The sequence below is a fragment of the Tamandua tetradactyla genome, chromosome 2, assembly GCF_023851605.1.
Source record: "Tamandua tetradactyla isolate mTamTet1 chromosome 2, mTamTet1.pri, whole genome shotgun sequence".
In the NCBI taxonomy this organism is placed as follows: Eukaryota; Metazoa; Chordata; class Mammalia; order Pilosa; family Myrmecophagidae; genus Tamandua; species Tamandua tetradactyla.
Window position 1 is genome coordinate 35,913,599 of NC_135328.1, and position 24,375 is coordinate 35,937,973.

The 24,375-nt window shown below is 37.0% G+C and overlaps 1 protein-coding gene across 5 annotated transcripts in view; it reads left to right on the forward strand.

The window, feature by feature from the left end:
- LOC143668446 (N-acetyllactosaminide alpha-1,3-galactosyltransferase-like 1) overlaps positions 1-24,375 on the forward strand; it is a 125,482-nt gene that overhangs the window by 95,067 nt on the left and 6,040 nt on the right. The gene's annotated exons all lie outside the window — the stretch shown is intronic.

A 24,375-nucleotide genomic window follows, 5' to 3' on the forward strand; every position in this document is an offset into this window, starting at 1 on the left:
TGGAGTTAAGGTATCTTTCTCTGGTTGCCTTAATTTGGACATTTCTCTGGTCTTAGAATTGTAAACTTGCAACTTGCAACTTGCAACTTGCAATTCCCTTTTTAAAAGTTGCTCCATTTCTGGTATATTGCATTTCAGGAGCTTTCACAAACCAAAACACCCTCATATTATTAACACCTTGTAATAGTGTCATATATCTGTTATAGTTTATAAAATAACATTTTTATATTGGTACTGTTAACCACAGTACATCATCTACCACTTGCATTCTTTTTTACCTAATTTTATCTCATCTATACGTATTCTGAAAAAAGGTGTATTTTTAAATTTTAAGAATTTGTAATTTTATAACAAGGATATCATACAGTATGTAATCTTCTGGTACTTCTTTCCCTTAAGATACATCCAAACTTTGTATATCACTCTAATTCATTTTGATAGCTCCATAATAATTGACTGTGGAAGTAAACCACATTTTATTCATCTGCTGTCCTGTTAATACACACTTGAATTGTTTCTACGTTTTTGCTATTATGAACTGTGCTGCTATAAATATTCTTATACATGTCACTTTAGGTAGAAGTGGAATTACTAGGTGGCAGGGTATGTAAATGTTCAATCTATGAGATAATGCCAAAATTATTTTTGAAATTGGGTATACTAATTGGTGCACATGCTCTCTGATACTTGGATTTGCCAATAGAATGGACATACAAATTATCTCCTTGTGGTATTTTGAATTTCACTATTAAAGAAGTGTAACATTTCTTTGTATGTTTGTAGACAATATGTGCTTCCTCTTCATTGAAATGTGTTCATATCTTTTTCCCATTTGTGTTGAGTTATTTTTTATTTTTTGTTTTTTTTATACATGGGCAGGCACCAGGAATCGAACCCGGGTCCTCTGGCATTCCAGGCAAGCGTTTTTGCCTGCTGAGCCACCATGGCTCGCCCTGTTGAGTTATTTTTTATGTTGATTTATAGAATATATTTTGGATACTAACCCTTCATCAGCTTTGTGTATCATAAATGTCTTCTCATAACTTGTACCTTATCTCTTTCTTTAAGGGATCTTTTGGTTCATAAAATACCTTTCTGTTAATATAATTAATATTAATTAACATTAATCTTTTATAGTCAAAATTGTTGGGTCTTGCTTAAAAAATCTTTTACTATCTCAAAGTGTAAATTATGTTCATTTATATTTTCAAAGAGTGTTTTAAAGTTTTATTTTTGCCATACAAATCCTTAATTCATTTGAAGTTGATATTTAGATATGATTTTAAGCAGGAATACAAATTTATCTTTTTTTCCATTTGGATAACACTTTTTACCAGCTTTGTCTCTTTTTTCTCCACTGATAAACATGTTACCTCTACTGTGGTTACAGTTCAGGAGGTTTTTTAACCTTGATGGAAAAAAATTATATCTTTATTTTCACTAACTGTATTTTTTTTCACTAACTGTATTTTAACATAAATATGGGTAACAACCAGAGTAAAATGAGCTGTACTAGTTACTTTGTCACTGGTGTTTTCCATATCCCAGACGTTTTCAATATCACATCAGAGTCATTGCAGATATCTCAAGATATCGGTTAGTTTCATGACTACTTCAAAATTACAGTAATTATTAGACCTATTGTTAGACCTTATTATTTAATGCAATAATTAGGAAGCACATACATATACTACTATTCTCACAAATTATAAAAATATTTTAATAATTATTTCAATATAATTATGGTTTCTTTTGTAATACTATATTTTGTTTTTTATATTTAAAAACATTATTCTTAGAAGAAGATAGGCTTTTATTGAATCACCAAAATCTCAGAAATAAAATAATACTCATTAGTAAAGAAATAGCTAAACACATTGTCCACATCTTGGAATATTATGGTAGTTATTAAAAGAATGAATAATGCTACCTTACACCTTATACAAAAGTCAACTCAAAATAGATCAAAGACCTAAATATAAAAGCCATAATTATCAAACTCCTAGAAGAAAATGTAGGGAAGAATCTTTAAGATTTTGTGGTAAGTAATGGATTATTATATTTTACATGCAAAGCAGAAGTAATGAAAGAAAAAATAATAAATGGGACCTCCTCAAAATTACAAACTTTTCTGCATGAAGGACTTTATCAAGAAATGAAAAGATAACCTACTAGAGATATAAGGGGTCTTAAGAAGACATTGGGTGAGGACAAAGAAGAATTTGAAAGCATTCAAAGAAAAATAGCAGATCTTATGGGAATGAAAGGCACAATAGATAAGATTAAAAATACACTATAGGCATACAACAGCAGATTTAAACAATCAGAAGTAAGGATCAGCAACCTCAAAGACAAGACATCCAAAATGGACCAGAGAGAACAATGGATAAAGAAAAGAATGGAACAGATTGTGCAGGGTCTTAGGAAACAAAATGAAAGCACAAAGCATGCAAACACATACATCCTGGGTGTCCCAGAAAGTGAAGCAAAGGGTAAAGGGGAGGAAGAATATTTGAGAAAATAATGGCCAAAGTTTTCCAACTCTTATGAAACACATAAATATACCTGTCCAAGAATCACAACACACTCCAAACAGAATCCAAATAGACCTACTCCAAGACACATACTAATCAAATGCTAAAGATAAAGAGAATTCAGAAAGGACTTAGAGAAAACAATTCATCACATACAAGGGATACTCAGTAAACTAAGCACCAACTTCTCACTGGAAAGTAGGGTGGTGAGAAGGCAGTGGTATCATTATTTAAAATACTGAAAGAGAAAAATTTTCAACTAAGAATTCTCTATCTGGCAAAACTGTCCATCAAAAATGAAGGGAAGTTAAAAATATTCACAGATAAACAGAAACTGAGAGCGTTATTAACAAGAGATCTGTTCTACAAGACATACTAAAGGGAGCCTGCAGGCTGAAAGGAAAAGATAGATGAGAGAAGCTTGGAGGAGAGTGTAGAAGTAAAGACTATCAGTAGGGTAATGGAAAGGGCAAAAAGAGAGACAAAGTAAGAAATGACATATAAAAGTCAAAGGGTCTCCACGGAAAAGTTAGAGAAGGGACAGGAGGGCAACTGAGGTGGCAATTCGGGGGTGCAGTTGATCTGGAAGAGCATTCTGCCAAGCATACAAATAGGCTGAAAGTGAAAGGTTGGAAAAAGATATTTCAAGCAAACAGTAACCCTAGTTGCAGAGACCAAGGAACTGAGAGGCAGAAGGCTGGAGACTGGCACAGAGGCCCAGAGCCTGTGGGAGTGCAAGGACGGGAGCCAGGGACTAGGAAGTAAACCAGTCCACGTTCCTTGGGTGCACTACCCTCATCAGTGCAGCCCCGTTACTGGTAACTCACCCCACACCCCATGCACCTGAACTCCGTCCCCTGCTCCCATTCCCTGCACTCCAGGTGCCCCCACACATACCTTCCCCCCACACCCACCCCAAGTGCAGCCCAACCCACCTCTCCTTCACCCCTCCCAAGCATTACCTCCCCCTTCCTGTTCCATGCAGGCTTTTGCCAGCACATAAAGACTTCAGGCACTAACCTCCATACCCAGGCTACCCCCTTCCCCCTGCCCATAGTGTCGCACAACCTCACCCCACCACCCAAGCTCAGTGCATCAGTTTACATCACTCCTAGACTCACGCATGCATACAGGCCCCCAATCACATCATTAAGCTCAGTTTACAGCAGTCCTAGAATCTTTCAGGTGCACGGCCCTCAGCCACACTTCCCAGCTCTGAGAAAGTGCTGACCTGCTCAATTGGGTCACATCTGCCCCCAATCCATGAAGGCCTAAGACCAACCTCCTGCCACATATCTATGCATGTGCACAAAGGGCCCTGTGCCTTAGACCAGCACACCAAGGATACAGCCCCCAGACCAGTGCACCCGCCCAGCTACATCCTCCCTGGCCACTGGCTGCCCACATTCACAAGCATCAGCTTAACATCCCAAGCCTGCATGTAAACCTGCCTTGAAATAAATCACTGCACTGAGTACCCCAACCTGCACCCTGCTCCTTGCTGTATATCATCCTGCAAACACAAGACCTTAGACTATTGGAAGAATTCAACTTCCAAGTAAATCAATCAAGATATTCACATGCCATGAAGACAGCAGAAGACCATTAAGCATATCACAACACAGACAGATACAGCCCTCCCTAATGACCACATTAAAACACCAAAGGAGACACAGACATTGGAACAATGAATCAAAGATGTTCATACAACTCTACTTAATAAGTGGGATGGCAAATGACATAAAGGAGATCAAGAAGACAGTAGAAGAGCACAAAGAGGAATTTGAAAGAATAAATGGAAAAATAGCAGGTATCACAGAGATTAAAGACTCTGTTGACCAAATAAAAAACACACTAGAGGCACACAACACCAGATTTGAAGAGACAAAAGAAAGAATAAGTGATATAGAGGACAGGAAAGCTGAATTTGAAGACTCAAAACAGCAAATGGCAAAAAAGATGGAAAAATTTGAATTGGATCTCAGGGAAATGATAGACAAAATGAAGTGCGCAAATACAAGAATCACTGGTGTTCCAGAAGAAGAATAGAGGAGTAAAGGGATAGGAAGAGTAGTTGAGGATTTAACGGGGGAAATCTCCCCAACCTTTATAAAGCACACAAATATACAAGTCAAAGAAGCCCAACAAACTCCAAACAGAATAAATCCAAATAGGCCTTTCCCAAGACACATACTAATCAGTCTGTCAAATGTTGAAGAGAAGTCGGAAATCCTGAAAGCAGCAAGAGAAAAGTCAAAGGATAAAATGGTTGAAATACTGCCTTTAAAGTAATAACATTTAGTGTTAATGGAATAAATTTTCCAATCAAAAAGCGCGGAGTGGATAAAAATATAGGCCATACTATATAAGTCTTTATAAGAGACTCACCTTAGATCCAAGCATACAAATAGGCTGAAAGTGAAAGGTTGGAAAAAGACATTTCAAGGAAACAGTAACCAAAAAAGACGTGTGATATTCTAATATCACACAAAATAGACTTTAAATGCTAAACTGCTATAAGAGATAATGAAAGACATTATATATTAATAAAAGGGACAATTCACCAAGAAAAAATAACAATCATAAATATTTATGCATCTAACCAAGGTGATCCCAAAAAACAATGAGGCAAGATCTTATAAAACTGATGGGAGTGATAGATATCTGTACAATAATAGTAGGAGATTTCAATACACCACTCTTATCTATGGATAGAACATCTAAAACAGAGGATCAAAAAGGAAACAGAAAACTTGAATAATATGATAAATGAACTAGACCTAACAGCCATATATAGAACATTATACTCTAAAATAGCAGGATATACATTCTTCTCAAGTGCTATGGATCAAACTCCAGGAAGACAAAATCGGGTGACAAAACAGGCTTCAATAAACTTCAAGAGACTGAAATTATATGAAGTACTTTTTCTGATCATAATAACAGCAAACTAATCCCAGAGCAAGCAGAAGGAAAGAAATACCAAGGATTAGAGCAGAAATAAATGAAATTGAGAGAAAAAAAAGAATCAACAAAATCAAAGCTTGGTTCTCCGAGAAGATCAATAAAACTGACACATCCTTAGCTAGACTGTCAAAGGAAAAAGAGAGGAAATGCATATAAATAAAGTCAGGGATTGGGGGGCCACTGAAACTAAAAAAGGAACATAAGAGGATAGTATGAACAACTGTATGCCAACAAATTAGACAACACAGATGAATTGTATAACTTCCTAGAAACACACAGACAAACTACACTGACTCTGGAGAAATAGAAGACCTCAACAAACTAATCACAAGAAATTGAATTACTCAACACAAACCTCCTAACAAAGAAAAGCCCAGGAACAGATGCCTTCACAGGTGAATTATACCAATCATTCCAAGAAGAATTAGTGTCACTCCTGTTCAAATTCTTCCAAAAAATCAAAGAGAAGGTAGCACTACCTAACTCATTTTACAAAGCCAATATAAAGCTAATGACAAAGCCAGACAGAGATACTCCAAGAAAAAAAAATTGCAGACCAATCTCTCTAATGAATATGGGTATGAAAATCCTCAAGGAAATACTACCAAATCAAATCCAACAAAACATTAAAATAATTATTCACTATGATCAACGGGTTTTTATCCCAGATAAGCAAGAAGGTTCAACACAAGAAAATTAACAAATGTAATACATGACATTATCAAATCAAAGGGGAAAACCAACATCCAAGATGATCATCTAGATTGATGCAGAAAAAACATTTGACAAAATCCAGAATCTTTTCTTGATAAAAGCACTTTGAAAGGTAGGAAACTTCCTCAACATGATACAGGGCATATATGAGAAACCTACAGTAACATTGTACTCAATGGTGAGAGACTGAAAGCATTCCCTCTAAGATTGTGTACAAGACAAGGATGCCCACTGTCACCACTGTTATTCAACATTTGCTAGAAGTTCTATCTAGAGCAGTTAGGCAAGAAAAAGATATAAAAAGACTCAGATTAGAAAGGAAGAAGTAAAACTTTCACTATTTGCAGATGATATGACCCTATATTTAGAAAGTCCTGAAAAAACTATGACAAAACTAAGAGAGCTCATAAATGAGTTCAGCAAAGTAGTGGGATACAAAATCAACATGCAAAAATCAGTACTGTTTCTATACACCAGTAATGAGCCATTCAAGGAAGTACTCAAGAAAAAAATTCCATTTGCAATAGCAATTGAAAGAATCAAATACCTAGGAATAACCTTAACCAAGGATGTAAAGGACCTGTAAACAGAAAATTATGAAACATTTCTAAAAGATTTAAAGAAAACCTAAAAAAAATGGAAGGGCATTCCATGTTCATGGATTGGAAGACTAAATATTGTTAGGATGTCAATTCTATCCAAATTGATTGACCAATTCAATGCAATCCCAGTCAAAATTTCAATAGCCTATTTTACAGAAACAGAAAAGCCAATTTTCAAATTTATTTGAAAGGGGAAGGGACCCCAAATAGCCAAAAATATCTTCAAAAAAGAAGAACACAGTTGGAGTACTCAGACTTCCTGACTTTAAAGCATGCTGCTCTAGCATTCAAAACAGCATGGTATTAGCATAAAGATAGATATATGGACCAATGAAATTTGAGACTTCAGAAATAGACCCTCACATCTAGTCCATTGATTTTTCTGCTTTTTTAAAAATTATTTATTTATTATGATATATATTATATATTGACATACCATGCAATCTTCTAAAGTGTATACTAAATGGTTCACAATATCATCATATAGCTGTGTATTTGTCATCACAATTGACATTTTTTCTTTTTTGTGAAAAATAATATATATACAAAACAGCAATAAATTTCAAAGGACATCACAACAATTAGTTGTAGAACAGATTTCAGAGTTTGGTATGGGTTACAATTCTGCAATTTTAAGTTTTTACTTCAAACTGCTTTAAGATACTGGAGACTAAAAGAAATATCAATATAATGATTCATTTGTAAGGATTCATTAATTTGTTTATTCATTTCTTAAACCCGACATTCTCTGCATAACTCCATCATCAACTTTAATCTTTCTCCCACTCTTTAGGGATATTTGGGCTATTTCCATTTTAGCTTTTTCATGTTCGAAGGGGCTGTCAGTAGTATGGAATGGGGGATGGAACTAGTTGATGTTCTAGAGAGGTTGGTCCCTCTGCATTTCAGGAATTATCTGTTCCAGGGATGCATCTGGAGGTTGTAAGTTCCTGGAAAGTTTATCCTACTGCATGGAACCTTTGTAGAATCTTATGTAGGCCCTAGGTGTTCTTTAGGATTAGTAGGAATGGTTTTGGTTGGGGATTGGCAAGTGATGGTAGGTAGCAATGTCTAACTGAAGCTTCCATAAGTGACCTCCAGAATAGCCTAATGACTCTATTTGAACTCTTTCAGCCACTGACACCTTGTTTGTTACACTTCTCCCCTTTGTGGTCAAGATGACATTGTTGATCTCACGGTGCCAGGGCCAGGCTTGTCCCTTGTAGTGGGAGAAAATATTTGGAAACCATGTCTGGGCCCAGTGGGGCTTTTCCAGCCAAAAGGTCCAGGAAAATGCCTGGCACCAACTGACACGTTAACTTTATTAAGGGAACTTATATACAAGAGAAATCAAAGAGCGCCAAAGGTGGCAGTCCAGAGTGTAGAAGTCAGCACTCTATGATTAGGTGAGAATGAGTAGAGCCAATTATAGACACCTGAACAAAGACATTTCACTGAGTATGAGAACATGGGTAAAGCAAGGGGTCTGCCTTGTAGGTAACAGTAACATTTCAAGGTTCCCAGGAACATGCAGAATATACACTGACTATCTGCACATTCTTACATCTTTAGGGAGGTCAGCTCAACTTTGAATAACTTCCCAAGGTCACACAGACTGCTGTGTGCTCAAGTTTCACAGACTCTTAGAGAAATGCCTGGGTCCTGGACTTCCACACTGCATATCTGATAAGGGTTTAATATCCAGAATAAAGAAATCCTACAATTCAACAATTAAAAGACAAGCAACCCATTTTAAAAATGGGCAAAAGAGATTTGAACTGACACATTTCTGAAGAGGAACTACAAAAGGCTAAAAAGACATGAAAAGATGCTCTTCTTCACTGGCTGTTAGGAAAATGCAAGTTAAAACCACAATAGATATCATTTCACACCAACTAGACTGGCCACTATCAAAAAAGAAAAGAAAAGAAAAGAAAAGAAACAGAAAGCCATAAGTGTTGGAGAGGATCTGGAGAATTAGGAATACTTAATCACTATTGATGGGAATATAGGATGGTATGGCCACTGTGGAAGAAAGTTGGTGTTTTTTCAGGAAGCTAAGTATAGAACTGCCATATAATCTGGCAATCCTGCTACTAGGTATATACTCAGAAGAAGTGAAAGCAGGGACATGAACAGATATTTGCACACTGATGTTCATAGTGGCATCATTCACAATTAACAAAAGATGGAAATGTCCATCAACTGATGAATGGATAAATAAATGTGGTATTTATATAGAAAGGAATGCCATTCAACTATAAGAAGAAATCAAGTCCTGATACTTATGACAACACAGATTAACCCTGAGAACATTATGTTGAGTGAAATAAGCCAGACACAAAAGGACTAATATTGTACAAGCTCACTAATTATGAACTAATTACAATGAGAAAACACATGAAGTGAGTACCAAGAGTATAGGTTACCTGGAGAAAGAACAAAGGTAAAGAATATGGAGCTGAGGTGGAGAAACTGGATACTGATCGAGCAGGAATATGAAAAAGAACTAAGCAAAAAGGGGGAAAAGTGAACATGACTGCACAAAAAAGCACGTGATAATGGTATTTGTGGGTTTATGTAAAATTAAGTCTATGTGTAGGTATTTGTATAAAGAAATTTAAAAGATTTTCAAATATGGATAATACATATCCTAGACAGAAAATTTCTAGTACTATTCTATCATGATTCTCTATGATATATTGTGATGTATTTCCACTATGTCACTTCTGATTCTTTCACCTTCAGACTCATACTCAGTTTCACAGATTTAGGTCAATATAGCCTTGATTTACACGGAAAGTCCCCTACCCTTTTTTTCCAGATTTACTTTTGAACAACTTATACTCTTCCATAGATATTATCATGAATCACATATCATCATATTGTAGTGATAGCTTCTAGCATTGAAATTTCAAATTAATTTTAATGTCTATTCTCCCTCTATTAAGAATATGGATACCTAATGCCAAATATATTGCTTATCTCTTTCATCATTATGCCTCTTTCTATATCACACCGATGTTATTCTATAGTATTATGAAGCTTTAGCATTTAAATATATATCTATTCTTTTGGGGGGGTGATGCGGGGTACATGGTCCGGGTTCGAACTTGGGTCTTCCGCATGGAAGACGGGCATTCTAACCACCGAACTACCTGTGCACCCTAACATTTTAGAAATATTTTTTAATTATGAAATATAACATATATACAAAAAGAAATCAATATCAAAGTATATTGTAACAAGTAGTTATACATTTCAGAGTCTGGTTCAGGTTACATTTCCACAATTTTAGGTTTTTCCTTCTAAGTGTTCCCAGACACTGGAGACTAAAAGAAATATCAATATAATGATTCAGCAGTCACTTGTTTTTTAAATTCTGTCTTCTCTGTTATAACTCCTTTTCCTTTAAGCTTTCTCCTAATCTTTTTCTATCATATAGTATATATAATACAAAGAAAAAAGGCAATAATTTTCAAACACACTTTAACAAGTAGTTACAGAACTGATCCCAGAGTTTGTCATGGACTGTCATTCTGTCATCTCAGATTTTCCCTTCTAGCTACTCCAAAACACTGGAGGCTAGCAGGGATATTAATATAGTGACCCAGCAGTCATACTCATTTGTTAAATCCCATTTTCTCTGTTATACTTCCTCCTCTTTAATCCTTCTCCCATTCTACAAGGATATTTGAGAAATGCCTCCTCTGGCTTTTACATGTTGAGAAGGGATGTCCAAACTGAAGGATATGGTTATGTAATTAATTGATAAACCTGGAGAGAGGCTGGTCCCCCTGGGTTGCAGGATTTATCTGACCTAGGAACCCTCTGGGAATTATATATTCCAGGAAGGCAAACTTCATGCATGAAACCTTTATAGAGTCTCAATTTGAGCCCTAGGTGTTCTTAAGAAACAGCAGGAGTGATGTTGATAGGGCTTTAGCAAACCATGATAATTAGCATGATCTAACCGAAGTTTCCATAAGAGCAGCCTCCAGAACAGCCTCTTGACTCCATGTGATCTCTCTTGGTCACTGATACCTTATTTTATTACACTTCTTTTGTTCAGGAAGGCATTGTCGATTGACAGTACCAGGACCAGTCTCATGGCTAGGAGTCACACTCCACATTGTCAGGGAGATTTTTCACCCCTGAATCATTTGTACCATGTAGGAGGGAGGACAAGTATTTTCCTTGCAGAGTTGGGCTTGGGGGGAGGGGACATTGGAGCAACAAAGAGTCTTTCTGGAAGCAATTCTTATGCCTTGTTATGAGTAGTCTTAGCCTCTCCCCTACAGACATAAGTTTCATAAAAGCAAGCCTCAAAATCCAGAGCTTCACCTATTTTCTTGGGAGTCTCCAATAGTTGGGAGGGTACCTAAGTTTCTCAGATGGAAGAGTTTAATAGTTTCATATATATATTTCCCCTTTCAGATCCTCAAGGGACTCTACTAATACTTTTTAATTATCAGCCCACCATAGTCTAAGATATATCTTGGTGCTATATCAAGCCATAGAGAATTAAAAGGCCTTATTCCCATTTTGGACTCTAGGAGCCTGGGCTGTCTAAATGAGGTATCTAGAAGGCTGATTCAGTCTATGTGTTATAGAAAATTTAGGTTCTAGACATAATAAACCTCTCTGCTTTTGATCTCATGCAGCAGCTGAAGGTCTAGGGAACATACACTATCATCTTTTACCCTGCATTCTAATTTACCTTAGACCCAAGCCAGTTGGCTTTGTTTTAAACTCTAATTGAGGCCTGATCTCTTTCTTGATTATTTCAACTGTTATTATATAGAGCTATGCTAACTTTCAGGTCTGCAGCACTCCATTTCTGGGACCCAGGTGTCACAGAGTCCCTCAAAGTTCCAGGGAAATACCAGCTGATGCACATATAGCTCAGTGTCTCAGATTCTAGAAATACATCCACAATTTCAGAGCAAATATGGCTACTATAAGAGCCTACAATCCAGGCTCTCATTTTTTTTAAATAAGAATTTTCTGAGAGAGACCTTGGCATATTTGCTCTTTTGTTTGTCTCACTCTGAATAACCCATTGTCCCCAAGGTTTATTCAGTTCATTGTGTGCCCCTCAATGTCCCTACTTTTGTAGCTGCAACAAATTCCATCATATAAATATACCACCATTTGGCATTGTACTTCTCAGTTATTGTATCCTTCAGCTCTCTCCATCTATTGGGAATCATGAATAATGTCCAAAATAAACAAACCATGCCTTATAGTATCTTCATTTGATTATATAATTAGCAGCAATTTTAGAGAATTTTTATTGATCCATAATGACAAAGAACCAGCAAACATAATGTCACCATCTATCAAATAAAAACTACCCCATATCATTTGTCCTCCCCACCCCCAGTTAGTTGCCCCTGGTATTGCTGTGATACTGTTGTCTTCCTGTTAACTATTTGCCATAGAATGCATTTTAGTTTCCCCCCTATATCCCTCTACCACTGATTCCCTGTCCGCTCTCGAACCACTGAAATAATTCATGTGAGAATTTTTTTTATCATAAACTTAATCAGTGGGGTACATGGTGCTACACATATTCATATTCACCTTCAACATGGCAATGTTAGTTATAAACACATTAATTAGTTATCATCACTTCTATCCATTCCCTTGCATTTAGATTCAATCTCTTTGGGTAGCCTTTCCTCTGTCTCTAGCTTTTGGGTACCTCTAGATCTGCTATATTTTACAGTATAACCTCTAAAATTACTTTTACCAAAGTCATAATAATGAAATCTGTCCTTCTGTGAATGACTTATTTCACACAACCTTATGTCCTTAAGGTTCATCCATGTTGTCATATGCTTTGGGAAATCATTTCATCTTATTGCTGCATAATATTCCATCATATATATATATATATATACCACATTTTGTTTATCCACTCATCTGTTGATGGGCACTTGGGTTGTTTCCATCTCTTAGCAATTGTGGACAGTGCTGCTATGATCATTAGTATGCAAATGTCTGTTTATGTCACTGCCCTCAGCTCTTCTGGGTATATACCGAGTATTGGTATTTCTGGGTCATAGGGCAACTCAATATTTAGTTTTCTGAGGAATTGCTAAACTGTCTTTCACAGCAACTGCACTATTATACATTCCCACCAACAGTGAATAAGTGTTCCTATTTTTCCACATTGTTCTAGCTTGCTAGCTGCCAGAATGCAATATAACAGAAACAGAGTGGCTATTAAAAAGGGGAATTTAATAAGTTGCTAGTTTACAGTTTTAATGTAAAATGGCCAAGAAAATGTCCCAATTAAAACAGGTTTTTAGAAATGTCTAATCTAAGGCATCCAGGGAAAGACACCTTGGCTCAAGAAGGCCAATGAAGTGTCAGGTTTCTCTCTCAAGTGGAAAGGCACATGGCGAACATGGCTAGCTTTCTCTTCTGGCTTCCTGTTTCATGAAGCTCCCTGGGAGGCATTTTCCTTCTTCGTCTCCAAAGCACTGGCTGGTGGACTCTGCTTCATGGTGTTGCACCATTCTCTGTCTCTCTGAATCTCCCATTCTCCAAAATATTTCCTCTTATATAGGATTCCAGTAAACTAATCAACACCCACCCAAATGGGTAGAGACATGCCTCCACCTAATCCAGTTTAACAACCACTCTTGATTGAGTCACATCTCCAGGGAGATGATCTAATTACAGATTCAAACACATGGTACTGAATAGGGATTAGAAGAAACGGCTGCTTTTACAAAATGGGATTAGGATTAAAACATGGTTTTTCTAGGGAACATACATCCTTTCAAACCAGCACACACATCCTCTCCAACATTTGTAGTTGTCTGTTTAATAGCAGCTGTTCTTTGTTTACATGGGTAGGCACTGGGAATTTAGCCTGGGTCTCTGGCATGGCAGGCGAGAGTTCTGCCTGCTGAGCCACTGTTGCCCACCCAATAGTAGCCATTCCAGTAGGTGTGAGGGGATATCTCATTGTTGGCTTAATTTGCACTTCCCTTATAGCCAATGAAAATGAGCATTTTTATATATGCTTTTTTGCTATCTGTTTTTGCTCTTCATAAAAATGTCTATTCATATCCTCTGCCCATTTTATAATTGGGTTATTTGTTCTTTTGTTATTGAGCTATATAATTTCTTTATGTACACAGGATATCAAGCCTTTATCTGTTATGTGGTTTCCAAATATTTTCTCCCATTGAGTTGGCTGCCCCTTCCCCCTTTTCATTTTGTGTCCTTTGAGGCACAGAAGCTCTTCATCTTAAGGGATTCCCATTCATCTCTTTTTTTTTTCACTCTTGTGCTTTAGGTGTAAAGTTTAAGAAGCTACCTCTGATTACTAGATCTTAAAGATGTTTCCCTGCATTTTCTTCCAGAAGTTTTATGGTACTGGCTCTTACATTTAGTTCTTTAATACATTTTGAATTAATTTTTGTTTAGGGTGTAAGATAGGGGTCCTCTTTCATTTTTCTGGCTATTGATATCCAGTACTCCCATGCCCATTTATTGAAAAGACTATTCTGTCACAGTTCAGTGGATTTGAGGGTGTATCAAAGATCAAATGTCCATAAATTTGGTGGTCTATTTCTACACTCTCAATTCTATTCCATTGGTTGATCTGTCTATCTTTATGCCAGTACCATGCTGTTTTGACCACTGTGGCTTTACTAAGCTTTAAAGTCAGGAAGTGATAGTTCTCCCACTATGCTCTTCTTTTTTAGGATATCTTTAGTTATTTAGGGCCTCTTCCCCTTCCATATAAATTTGATAAGCAGCTTTTCCAAGTCTTCAAAGTAGGCTGTGGGATTTTGATTGGTATTACATTGAATCTGTAGATCGATTAGGTAGACTTGACATCTTAATGACACTCAATCTTCCTATCCATGAGCATGGAATGTCTTTCATCTATTTAGTCATTTTTTATTTCTTTTAGCAATTTTTAAAATAATTTTCTGTGTATAAGTCCTTGACATCCCTAGTTAGGCTTATTCCCTAGTTACCTGATTCTTCTGGTCACTATTTTGAATGCAATTTTTTTCTTTAATTGTCACCTCAGATAGGTCATTGCTTATGTATAAAAGCATTATTGATTTTTGTACATTAATCTTGTATCCCACCACTTTGCTGAACTTATTAGCTAAAGTAGGTTTGCCATAGATTTCTCATGGTTTTCTTAAGTATAGGATCATTTCATTTGCAAATAATGAAAGCTTTGCTTCTTCCTTTCCTATTTAGATGCCTTTTATTTCTTTCTTCTGTCTAACTGCTTCAGTTAAGACTTCTAATACAATATTTATTAATAGTGGTGACAATGGGCATCCTTGTCTCATTCCTGATTTTAGAGGTAATGCTTTCAGTTTCTCACCATGAAATATGATGCTGGCTTTGGGTTTTTCATATATGCCCTTTATGATATAGAAAAAGTTTCCTTTGATTCCTAAGTTTTGAAGTGTTTCTATCAGGCAAGGATGCTGGATTTTGTCAAATGTTTTTTCAGCATCAATTGATATGATCACATGATTTTTCCATTTCGATTTGTTAATGTACTGCATTACACTGATTGATTTTCTTATGTTGAACCACTCTTGTATTCATAGTATGAATCCCACTTGGTCATGCTGTATAATTCTTTTAATGTGGTGTCAGATTTGATTTGCTAGTATTTTGTTAAGAATTTTTGCATCTATGTTCATTATGGAGACCGGTCTGCAGTTTTCCCTTCTTGTAGCATCTTTATCTGATTTGGGTATTCAGAGTGATGTTAGCTTCATAAAATGAGTAAGGTAGTGTTCCTTTTCCCTCACCTTTTTGGAAGAGTTGAGCAGGATTGCGGTTAGTTCTTTTTGGAATGTTTGATAAAATTCTCCATGAGGAAGCCATCTTGCCCTGGGCTATTCTTTGTGGGAAGATTTTTAAATATATATATATATATATATATATATATATATTTTTTAACATGGGCAGGCACTGGGAAATGAACCCGGGTCTCCCAGCATGGCAAGCAAGAATTTTGCCACTGTGCCACCATCACACCACCCTAAATATATTTCTATTGATAAATCTTAACACACAAACATTCCATACATGGTCTACAATCAATGGCTCACAATATCATCACACAGCTGTGTATTCATCACCATGATAATATTTTAGGACATTTGCATCACTTCAGACAAAGAAATAAAAAGAAAAAAGAAAAACTCATACGTACCATAATCCTTACCCCCCTCTCATTGACCACTAGTATTTCCACTTACCCAATTTATTTTAACCTTTGTCCCTTCCCTTTTATTTATTTTTGTCCATATTTTTTACTTGTCTGTCCATACCTTAGATATAAGAAGCATCAGACACAAGGTTTTCACAATCACATTAACATTGTAAAAGCTATATCATTATACAATCATCTTCAAGAATCAAGGCTACTGGAACATAGCTCAACAGTTTCAGGTACTTCCCTCTAGCCGCTCCAATACATCATAAACTAAAAAGAGATATCTATGTAATGCATAAGAATAACCTTTAGGATGACCTCTGGACTCTGAAATCTCTCAGCCACTGACATTTTATTTTGTCTCATTTCTCTCTTCCCCCTTTTGTTCAAGAAGCCTTTGTCAATCATTTGATGCTGGGTCCTGGCTCATCCTGGGATTTCTGTTCCATATTGCCAGGGAGATTTACACCACTGGGAGTGAAGTCTTCTGTCGCCTCCATCCATTGTGGACTGCAAACACTGCCGCCATAGACTGCAGTGTGCAAATGTCCATTTGTGTCCCCACACTCAGTTCCTCCAGGTATAATGAGCAATGAGGTTTCAGAATGATATGGCAACCTCACCCCTAGCCTCCTGTAGGACCACCACACTGCCCTCCAAGGGGCTACACCTCTCAGTTTCCCTGCCAACAGTGACTGGTACATCTCTTTCACTGCAGTTTATTTCTTTCTGTTCATTTTTTTTTTTTTTTTTTTGGAGGGAGGGGTGCATGGTCTGGGAATTGAACCCGGGTCTCCAGCATGGAAGGCAAGCATCCTACCACTGAACCACCCATGCACCCTCTGTTCATTTTTAAGCAGTTTTATTCACACATCATACAGTCCAACCTAAGTGTATAGACATGCCTTTGCCACCATAATCTATCTGAATATATTTCCTTTTCATTGTGGGAAGATTTTTGGTGACTGATTGAATCTCTGCTTGTAATGGGTTTGCTGAACTCATCTATTTCTTTCAAGTCACTGCAGGTAATTCGTGTGTTTCTAGGAAATTGTCCATTTCATCTAAGTTGTCTAGTTTGTTGGTATACAGTTGTTCATAATATTCTCTTACGATTTTTAAAATTTATTCATAATCTGTGGTAACTACCCCTTCTCATTTCTGATTTTGTTTATTTGCATCCTCTCCTTTTTTCTTTATTAGTCTAGCCAGGGGTCCATCAATTTTATTGATTTTCTCAAAGAACCAACTTTTGGTTTTGTTGATTCTTTCTATTATTTTATTGTTCTCCAGTTAGTTTATTTCTGCTTTAATCTTTTATCTTTTTTATTTTCCAATTTTCTTTTTTTTTTCCTGTCTGTTTTAATCTTTATTATTTCTCTTCTTTCATTTGCTTTCAGGTTAGTTTGCTGTTCTTTCTCTAAATTCTTCAAAGCAGTTAAATCTCCAAGTTTTGCTTATTCTTGGTTTTTTTTTTTTTTTTTTTTTTTTTCATGGGCAGGTGCCAGGAATCGAACCCAAGTTTCCAGCATGGCAGGCAAGAACTCTGCCTGCTGAGCCACCGTGGCCCATCCCATTCTTATTTTTTTTTTTTTTTAATTTTTTTTAGTATAACACTTTTTTAAAAATTTTTTTATTAATCAAAAAAAAGAAAAGAAATTAACACAACATTTAGAAATCATTCCATTCTACAAATGCACTCAGTAATTCTTAGTATCATCACATAGATGTATGATCATCATTTCTTAGTACATTTGCGTCGATTTAGGAAAAGAACTAGCAAAACAGCAGAAAAAGATATAGAATGTTAATATAGAGAAGAGAATTAAAATAATAATACTAATAATATATATATATATAAAGGAAAAAGAAAAAAACAAAAACAAAAGATACAAACACACAAACAAACAAACAAAAAACCATATTTCAGGTGCAGCTTCATTCAGTGTTCCAACCTAGTTACATTACACTTAGGTATTATTGTGCTGTCCATTTTTGAGTTTTTGTATCTAGTCCTGTTGCACAGTCTGTATCCCTTCAGCTCCAATTACCCATTATCTTACCCTGTTTCTAACTCCTGCTGGTCTCTGTTACCAATGATATATTCCAAGCTGATTCTCGAATGTTGGTTCACATCAGTGGGACCTTACAGTATTTGTCCTTTAGTTTTGGGCTAGACTCACTCAGCATAATGTTCTCTAGGTCCATCCATGTTATTACATGCTTCATAAGTTTAGTCTGTCTTAAAGCTGCATAATATTCCATCATAGGTATACGCCACAGTTTGTTTAGCCACTCGTCTGTTGATGAACATTTTGGCTGTTTCCATCTCTTTGCAATTGTAGATAATGCTGCTATAAACACTGGTGTGCAAATGTCCGTCTGTGTCTTTGCCCTTAAGTCCCTTGAGTAGATACCTAGCAGTGGTATTGCTGGGTCGTAATCCATTCTGCCATTCTATGTCTTTTGATTGGGAAATTCAGTCCATTAACTTTTAGTATTATTACTGTTTGGATAATATTTTCCTCTACCATTTTGGCTTTTGTATTATATATATCATATCTGATTTTCCTTCTTTCTACACTTTACTCCATACCTCTCTCTTCTGTCTTTTCGTACCTGACTCTAGTGCTCCCTTTAGTATTTCTTGCAGAGCTGGTCTCTTGGTAAAAAATTCTCTCAGTGACTTTTTGTCTATAAATGTTTTAATTTCTCCTTCATTTTTGAAGGACAATTTTGCTGGATATAGGAGTCTTGGTTGGCAGTTTTTCTCTTTTAGTAATTTAAATATATCATCCCACTGTCTTCTAGCTTCCATGGTTTCTGCTGAGAAATCTACACATAGTCTTATTGGGTTTCCCTTGTATGTGACAGATTGTTTTTCTCTTGCTGCTTTCAAGATCCTCTCTTTCTCTTTGACCTCTGACATTCTAACTAGTAAGTGTCTTGGAGAACGCCTATTTGGGTCTATTCTCTTTGGGGTGCGCTGCACTTCTTGGATCTGCAAATTTAGGTCTTTCATAAGAGTTGGGAAATTTTCAGTGATAATTTCTTCCATTAGTTTTTCTCCTCCTTTTCCCTTCTCTTCTCCTTCTGGGACACCCACAACACGTATATTTGTGCGCTTCATATTGTCATTCAGTTCCCTGATCCCCTGCTCAAGTGTTTCTATTCTTTTCCCTATAGTTTCTGTTTCTTTTTGGAATTCAGATGTTCCATCCTCCAGTTCACTAATTGTAGCTTCTGTCTCTTTAGATCTACCATTGTAGGTATCCATTGTTTTTTCCATTTTTTCTTCTTTGTCCTTCACTCCCATAAGTTCTGTGATTTGTTTTTTCAGATTTTCTATTTCTTCTTTTTGTTCAGCCCATGTCTTCTTCATGTCCTCCCTCAATTTATTGATTTGGTTTTTGAAGAGTTTTTCCATTTATGTTCGTATATTCAGCATTAGTTGTCTCAGCTCCTGTATCTCATTTGAACTATTGGTTTGTTCCTTTGACTGGGCCATATCTTCAATTTTCCGAGCGTCATCCATTATTTTCTGCTGGTGTCTGGGCATTTGATCAGATTTCCCTGGGTGTGGGACCCAGCTGGTTGAAAGGTTTTTCTGTGAAATCTCTGGGCTCTGTTTTTCTTTTCCTGCCCAGTAGGTGGCGCTCGTGGCGCTCGTCTGTCTGCACGGCAGTCGGCCGGGAAACCGCGCGTGGAGGCGGGGGTCGCTGGCCGCCGCGGCTTGGGAGAATGCCGGTCCTAATTGCCCAGCTGGCCCGAAACACCAAGCGTGACGGGAGGGCCCCGCTATCCAATGTTCCCAGTCAGACCGGGGAGCCACGTGCGTGGAGGGGACCCCAGTCGCCAGCCGCCCCGGCCGGGAAAGCGCGCGCCCCTCGGGTATCTCACCACAGCAGATTCTCCCTGCCCGTTCAGCTGTTCCAGAATGGGGTACGCTGTCTTTTTGGTCTCTGTCGTGACTCCGGGAGCTGTTTCGTATTGTTTCTGTTTCTTTAGTTGCTTTTCTGGAGGAGGAACTAAGACCCGCGCGTCTTACTAAGCCGCCATCTTCTCCGGAAGTTCATTCTTATTTTTTAACATAGGCATTTAGAGACAATAAATTTCCTTCTCAGCTCTGCCTTTGCCATATCCCATAAGTTTTGATATGTTGTATTCTCATTATCACTTGTCTCCAGATTTTGCCAATGTCTCAAGCTATTTCTTCCTTGACTCACTGATTATTTAACAGTATGTTGCTTAATCTCCATATATTTGTGAAAGCTCTGGTTTTTTGGTGAATATTAATTTCTAGCTTTATTCCATTGTGATCAGAGAAAGTCCTTTGGATAATTTCAATCTTATTAAACTTATAAAGACTCAGTTTGTGTCCCAGCATATGATCTATCCTGGAGAATGTTCCATGCATGCTAGAGAAGAATGTATTTCCTGGTGTTTTGGTGTAATGATTTATATATGCCTATTAGGTCTAATTCATTTATCCCATTGTTTAGGTTCTGTTTCCTTGCTGATCCTCTATCTAGTTGTTTTACCTTTAGTGGACAGTGGTATATTGAAGTCTTCCTCTATCACTATTGAAATGTTTATAGCTGCCTTCAGTTTTGCCAATGTTTGCCTTATGTACTTTGGAGTTCCCTGATTGTGAGTGTACACATTTATGATTGTTATTTCTTCCTGGTGAATTGTCCTTTTTATTAATATGTGGTGTCCTTCTTTGTCCCTTATGATGTCTTTACATTTAAAGTCTATTTTGTCTGATATTAGTATAGCTACTCCTGCTTTCTTTTGGTTACAGCTTGCATAGAAGATCTTTTTCCATTTTCACACTTCCAACTGTCTCCTTGAGTCCAAGATGCTTCTCTTGTAAATAGCATATAGATGGATAATGTTATTTTAATCCATTCTACCAGTCTGTATCTTTTAATTGGTGAGTTTAGCCCATTAACATTCAAAGTAATTACTGTAAAAACATTTCTTGACTCTATCATTTTATCCTGCATTTTTGTCAGTCCTTCTCTCTCTTTTTATCCTTTAAATTACCATTACTTGCATTCTTCAATTCTGTGCTCTCCTCCAGAACTCCCTCTCCTGACTTTTCTATTTTTCAGCTGATAGGACTCCCTTTGGTATTTCTTGTGGGGCAGGTATCTTGTTAACTAGTTCTCTCAATCTTTGTTTGTCTTCAAAGATTTTAATCTCCCCCTCAATTTTGAAGCATAATTTGGCTGGATAAGGAATTCTTGGCTAAAAGCCTTTCTCATTCAGGATCTTAAAGATATCATATCACTGCCCTCTTGCTTCGATGGTACCTATTGAGTAGTCCAAAGTCAGTCTTATGTGATTTCCCTTGTGTGTAGTAGATTGCTTTTCTTCTGCAGTTTTCAGGGCTTTCTGTTTCTCTTCAACACCTGACAGTTTGATTAGTATGTGCCTTGGAATAGGCCTGTTAGGATTTATTCTCTATGGAGTTCATTGGGCCTCTTTGATTTGCATATATATGCCTTTTTTGAGGGTTGGGAAGTTTTCCCCAATTATATATTCAACTAACTTCCCCAGCTCTTATACTTTTCTCTTCTCCTTCTGGGGCACCGATGATTCTTATATTTGTGCATCTCTTGTTGTCCATCATTTCCCTAAGATCCAGTTGCAGTTTTTCCATCTTTCTTGCCTTTTGTTCTTTTGTGCACTATAGTTCAATTGTTCTGTCTTCTTGCTTACTTATTCTTCCCTCTGCTTCTTTGAATCTGTTATTGTGTGTCTCTAGTATATTTATAATTTGGTCTACTTGATCTACTATTTCTGTGAGAGCTGCCATTTTTCTATTTAATCTTTCAAATTCTTCTTTATGCTCTTATATTATACTCTTATACCCTTTGTTTCTTTATAAAATATCCTTGAGTAGTTGTTCCATATTCTATGACCAAATTTGGTTGGTCCATTTCTGCTTGGATCTTCACATGCTTTGTGATTTTCTGTCATGTTTGGGGCATTTGATTATCCTGTTATGGTTATTTTGCAAGTTGGTTTCCTTCACTCATCTGAAGTTTTATATTTACTTGGTTTTCACTGAAAATTTCCTTTTGCACTTGGTTTGTCTGTTATTCCCTGTCAAATCAAGGTCTGGATCTCATGTAGGGGATACAATTCAACTTGAGGGTCTATTAGAAGTTAGGCCAGGAAATACAGGTCCCTCAGTGGCAGAACGGCTGCCCACCACATGGGAGAACCAGGCTTGACTCCCATCCCATGTACCACCACTCCCAAAAAGATAATAATAGTAAAATAAAATAAAGATATATTAAAAATATGGAAAAACAACCATAGGAATGTCCTTCCCTTGGGCATATCTGTGCTAACCTCTCCAATGTGTACTCTCTCTTTTAATAAACTTTACTACTTATGACTACTGGCCTTCCCATCCCTCAATTCTTCTAGCTTCAAAACTATCAAACCTGGATTGGGCCTCAGCTGGCACCACTGCCAGCAGGACACCAGTTATATATTCTGGCGAACCTGCCAGGAGTGATTTCCAAAGATCCCAGGATAGCAGCATCTTGCACATAAGACATGGGCTCTTGAGCCTTGCATTTCAGCTGCAGAGGAAAAGAGAGCGAGGAGAGACTGGAATAAGGCACAGCTTATAGCTTTGGCTATGAATGGAACCTGTCATTGATGTGGAGTTGGAGCACTGGATGTGGGAGTGCCCCCAAAGACCAGAGGAGCCCCAGAGACGGAGAGAGCTTCCAGGGCCCTGTCCATGAAGAGGGAAGGCAGGACACTGGGCCCCAAAATGTGTCGAGTCCCCAAGAGGGTGTGAATCCTCTTCAAAAGCCCTATTGGCTGTCCCCAACCAAGACTGTAGGGGTCTGAGGCCAATCGCTCCCTGAATCTCATCAGCATAGAAATCATGGCATTCTAAGTGTCTCTAGATGTGGCAGAGTACATCTAAACAGGACCTGCCCATCTGTGACGTGTTTGGAACAGCTCAATCTGGATAATTACTAAAGGTGGAATCCTGGGCACCAGAACTCATGATTCAACTGCACACCAGCACATTAGATGGCTGACCACATTCCAATGTGACCGGGACATCATTATATGACAAGATAAATGAACGGGGGGGCAAAGAAGCTCTAAGTGAGCCAAAGCTTACTTGCCTTCCTCCAAATGCTGTTTTATTCTAATTTCTCAACATTGCAAGCTGTTAATCTGTAACTTCCCATTCCTACACTCAGGGACTTATGTGGAAGAGGTGGCATAAAGATTTTAAGAATGGTGGGATGGGGCGGATTGTAACATAATAATGTTTTTGCATTTCCTGATATCCCCTAGCCCTTACAATATTCTCAAAATTATGCACATTCCTACATACACTCTCTCAACTCTGTGAAAATACCAAAAATTTATCCCTCAACTTCCCTTTAAGATTAAAGGGATTAAACTCTTTCAGGGGGGAATTGAAGCAGGATAAAAAAGGACAAAGGTAAGTCTGTGGTTTCTTATTCAGCTCTGAAAGAGTTAACAGACAACTCCAAGTCCCTTGTTTCTTATCTAGCTCCAAAGGAACTAATGTGGAGCCGCAAACTTAACTGCAAACTTCTAGGGACAGAAATTTCTTTAAAGCCCCCAAACCTCCCCAAACCACTGAAACCTCCTGAAATCATAAAAGCTTGTAAAATTCTAGACCCAAAGCAATCTCTTAGTTAGTACTAGGAAGCATAGGGTCATAAAGATTGTTAACCATTTACCCAAAGACAAATTTTAGTTATGTGACAATAAAACATGAATTCTGCTAGCTATCTCCTCCTAAAACAAAGAAGACACCTAATATTAAAAGATTACTGTGGAAACTGTTACCCGCAAAACTTTCCTATGAAACCAAGCTGGCCCACTCCACTCAGTGTATGTCTCTCCCTTGGGCAAGCTGTATTAACCTCTTCAATGTGTACTCTCTTTTTAACTAAACTATACTACTTATGCCTAAAAAATAAAAAAAAAATAAATTAAATTAAAAACCACCATCACAACAAAACACACCTCAATAATAGGCCTCAGAGTCAAAAGGAGATACCTCAAGACATATTGGGAGTGAATTCAGACTGGTGCCCACCAAAGAGAGAGAGAATTGAAGAAAAAGAAATAATAGTAAAAATCAATGAAATAGAATAATAAAACATACAAATTAAGAAAAAATAATAAAAATATAAAAATCTATAAAAATAAAAAATTAAAAACTATACTACTAATAAAATATACAGAAAGAATGTATTTTAAAGGGGGGAAAGAAAAAATAATATTAGGAAAAATTTTTTTAATGAAGTAAAAAAAA